The following is a 4,816-nucleotide window of genomic DNA, read 5'->3' on the forward strand; positions in this document are numbered from 1 at the left end:
TCGAGGAAAATATTCGACTTTTCCAACTGAAGTCTGCGAACCAGAAATTCTAAGTAAAGAATTCTGTTGACCCGAGGGAAGGTGTTAGGCACCCTCGAATCCCGTGGTTCTAGCATGGTCGCTTAAATTGTTATAATGGCTAAATATCTGATTTAAATACATGTTGTGACTTATGTGCTTTTATTAAGTTTTAAAACCGCTTTTATTATTATCATTTGTTTTTATAGAATTGCAACGTCGTGAAAATGCATCTCGAACCACGTCGCAATCAATGCACCCGTGGTTGTCAACACATCTTGACTCCGTTGAGATTTGGATTTGGGTCACATCAATGTGCACCCGAGTTTAAGAATATAATTTGATTAAGTCGCGCCTAAGAGCCTAACGCGTTATTATTTTTGGAAAAGGCAGGAAAATTCACTAGACGGCCCATCCCAAATTCTAAGTATTTATTATGATTGATTATTGAGGGCCCCGCAATGTGTATCTTTATTTGACGAGGCTCGTCTCATTATTTTTAAAGGATATCCTAAAGTGACTACATTTCTATTATGTTTGTCTCTAAAAATAAAAGAAAAAAAAAGATACCAAATTTGCTTGTTTAAACGACTACATACTAAATCTCTACTATGTTCGCCGAATCCGAATTTTGTTTAATTACCTAATTGGTTATTTATGAGGTAAGAGTTATCTCATGCCTTGTCTTCAACGAGTGAATACGCTTGTTAATTTGCTAAGGGAGATTGCAAGCAAACTAATAACGTATACTAAACTTACATTAAACGACCTTCAAGTTTGAATTTAAAACTAGTTTGTTTGGGCTTGATTAATGAAGTCGGCTATTTATCAGAAAAGCTGCCACTAATTGAATTCAAAACTGCCTAATAAAATTTGTGTGTAACGGAGTTAAATTGAACAGTTTGAAACCAATGTTACATCTGTCCAGGTTAATAGCAATCCATTTTATACATGTAAGATATAACTAAGAATGACTTATGTGCGTATACCGGTTACTCATGCATTCCACGAATTGCGTAATCACATCACACATATAATTAAAACAAGGTAAACCATTGTAAGTTAAGACAGTTAAACAGACCCAGTTTTCAATTGAATACAAAACTACCTGCTGTATCTTCCTATGGAGTTTGCAATCTAAAGATTTTTGCGAATTTACTAACACTTTATAAGACTATAGGTGCAATACTGAAGGACTGAAAATTCTTTGCGTCTTCATTTCAACTCATTGCTATTGTTACATTAAATATGAGATTCAAAATGTGTACCTGGATGCTGAAATGCAAAGAGGAAAATGGAAGCAACAGGTCAGCAACAAACTCAAAGGGACAGTAGTGATCACAAGTAAACAGTGACGAGCAACAGCAGTAGCAACAAATAACAGCAGAACAATTGGAGTAGAATCAAGATCCCAACTAGACCAAATCCCAGAGCAAACCGATAAACAACCAGTAAATTCAGTTGGGATTTGGAAGAAATCAGTATTGAACAAACAGGTCAAGACCAGTGAAATCAAGACAGCAATGGAAAATGCAGTTCCTAATTTTGTCTGTCTGTGTTTTCTATCTCTTGACCTCTCTCTATCCTGTATATATCCTCTCTCAATATGTATCTGTATGTATCTAACAATCAATCCCCTTCTGTCTATATGCCTTTTTCTCTCTTTTCTGAATTTATCTCTCTCTGTATCTATGTTTTCTAAAAAATCCAGTCTCCAAAATCTGAATCAGTTCTCTTCCCTTGAACTAATGGAAGTTCTCCTCCCTTTATAGCCTAACATCAGCCCCTTTTAGTCTGTTAAACACATCAGAACCCCCTCCTTTCTTGCTGTTTTTCCACTCAATATTTTACAATATGAAACCCTCCCATGAGATTCCCTGACAACCCTTTTAATCAGCTTATTAAACTAAAAGCAGACATGGGCAGCAAGAATATAATCTGACAGCATATGCTGTCAAACTATTTTAATCTTAAAAAAGGGCCTTTATGCACATGTTGTGCACAAGTGCACATGCCACCAATTCAGACCAAAGTTTGAACTGCAACTATAAACAACATCCTCAAAGGTTTCTGAATTGAACAACTGAGAAACAATTACACTCAGTTCCTAATTGGATTCAAACACACTTCAACAGAAAATCCACAATATGAATCATATTGATATCCTTCAAAGCCAAACTAATTGGCGACGTATATCGACTCGACTATACTAATCGTAATATATACAATTGAAACCAATGATTGGAATTGAGCAGTATCGAACAAGGGGTTCAGATTGTACTGTCAATACAGAAATGACCCTAGGAACTAATTAAACGAACCATTTCAAATTCGTTTGATTGTACAGCTTACACATACACACATTATCAATAAATGAAAGAAAGACTCGATCAAACAGAGGGGTCCAGTCAAGGTGGACAAACAAACAGTTAATAAAAATTCAAAAACACAAATTAAACAAGACGTTTGGCCATACGAACAGACCTTTAACAAACACACGAAATAAAGAAAAGAAAAACAAACTTATTTTAAAACCCCTTGAAAAATCAGGAAGCCTTAGCTCGTATTTGAAAAGACCCTTCTTGGGGTTGAACGGACTTTAATCGAAGTGTTCTCAACTGAGAATACTTCGATTAAGGTCCATTAGACCCTAATCAACTTGGCTCAAACGGACACAGACCAGGCTCGGGGTTTCTAGGGTTCCTAGATGGCAGATTTAGGATTTGGGTTTCCATGGTTAGATTCGGACCAAACCAAGCATGGTTTGGTCACGAGGGAGGTCCGGGGACTGTCTGGTGTGAAGCTGGGGTAGATCGGTGTAAGTCGAGGTCCGACTCGAATCTTCAAATGAAGATTCGAGAAGGTGGGAGGGGATTCGAGCTAAGCGGTTGGTGGATTTGGGTTCAGGGTGGTGAGGTGCATCTATGGTGTTAAAGTGGGGGTCACCGGCGTCCATGCCGCCGGGATTAATGGTGAGGGGAAAGGGGGCGGCTAGGGTTCCGGGGTTTGGGTCTGTTGGAAAGGATGAGGACGAAGGAGGGGTATTTGGATAGGGGGTGGGGTATGAGTGGAAAGCTTATATATGGGGTGGATGGCTTGATCTCAGCCGTTGGATCAATCGAGATCAATGGCTTGGATCTGAAGGCTTAAATGAAACGGTGTCGTTTGGCTTAGTAAGGGTCAGGGTTGGTTCGGGTAGAACGGGTCGGATCTGTACGTGGGTATGGGGGATGTGATCTTGGCCGTTGATTATTCTGAGATCAACGGCCCAGATCAGACCAGATCAAAACTACGTCGTTTGGACGCTCCTGAGGTCAGCTGGTCTGGACCGGGGCAACACACTTTTTGGGCTCGATTTGGGCCTCAGATTTTAAATGGGAACAGGCCCAAACTTGATTTCAGACCAATTTTGCACTCTTTTTCTTTTATTTTTTTATTTTAAAACAAAACCTAATTAAACAAAATTAAACCCCATTAATTAAACACTTAATACAATTATTTACACACATATCAAAAATATTTTAAAAAAAGGTAAAATCACAAGGCGACAAATAGGACAAAACATGCATATTTCGTGATTTTCCTTTTAATAACCGAACTATGGTTCAACTACACATGACACACACATTTTTTGTATTTTGTTTGATAAAAAATAAAAATGGACAAAATCACAAATAACTAACGAAATGCCACGTAAAAATCCAAAAATTGTACAGCAAGACCAATTGCTATTATTTTTGTTTCTTTTGGAGTGATTGTCGCGTAAAACAAAAATCACGTGCTCACAATTTTTACTTGTCCATTTTAGCAAATCAAGAGAAAGACAATCTTCTTCTTTTTTCCGTTTTACCCTTATCATTAACTACTATTTTTTTCCAAATCATTTCTTTGTTATCATTAGTATGGGTAAAATTACAAAATATATATACTTTATTTATTTTTTCTTAAAAAGAGTGCAAAGTCAAAAGTGGACCACTAAAAAAACTAATGGGAGTACTAAATATTTGGTACAACCAAGAGGCTGGAAAATACCAACAGAGATTCCTCTATTGTTGATTCTTGAGTTCATGTTTTGAATCTGAAAACTCAAAATTATTGATTAAATCGTTTGGGTGTTATTATTTTGTGCTGCAAATCGTTGTTATCGATTGCTATAGATTTAGGAGTCCTCATTTGTGTTATGGAGTTATAAACGATTAAGTATTTATAATTTATTATTTTTGTAAAAAAATAATAAAAAAAGAATAAGCAGGAAACTAGAAATAGTCGGTCATTGAATTGAAAAAGAATGAGTAGGAATTACAAATAAAATTGGTTGTGCACTTATAACTCATTGTTTTAATATATATAATTTTCTTTTTATAAATCAATCCCTAATTTGAATTAGATAAAGCAAAATATTTTTATACAAGAAGCCACTATTCCAGAGTCTTCATCATTAATTTTTTAAGGAGTATCAGTCTTAAGTTATAACTTTTCAATAGTCACCCATGGAATTCACCTCCCACATTGTTACTATAGTTGTTTGATTATTATTGCTCCATTATGATTCGCTTTTGACTTTGCTTAAAAAAATTCGTTCACTTGAATCTCTTTTATCATCCATCATAATACGTTGTTCATACTCGATTTGTTTTCAACCTTGGATATGTTTGAATTTCCTCCATTGTTCATCCATCAAGACCGAGAATAACATCTTTGGTTGGTACGAGGTAAATTCCGAGTGGAACGCAGTTAACAGAGGCAAACAAATGTCTGTCGTGGGATGACATTTAATGAAGAATATTCCTTAGCATTA

Source organism: Nicotiana tabacum, chromosome 22, assembly GCF_000715075.1.
Source record: "Nicotiana tabacum cultivar K326 chromosome 22, ASM71507v2, whole genome shotgun sequence".
NCBI classification, from domain to species: domain Eukaryota; kingdom Viridiplantae; phylum Streptophyta; class Magnoliopsida; order Solanales; family Solanaceae; genus Nicotiana; species Nicotiana tabacum.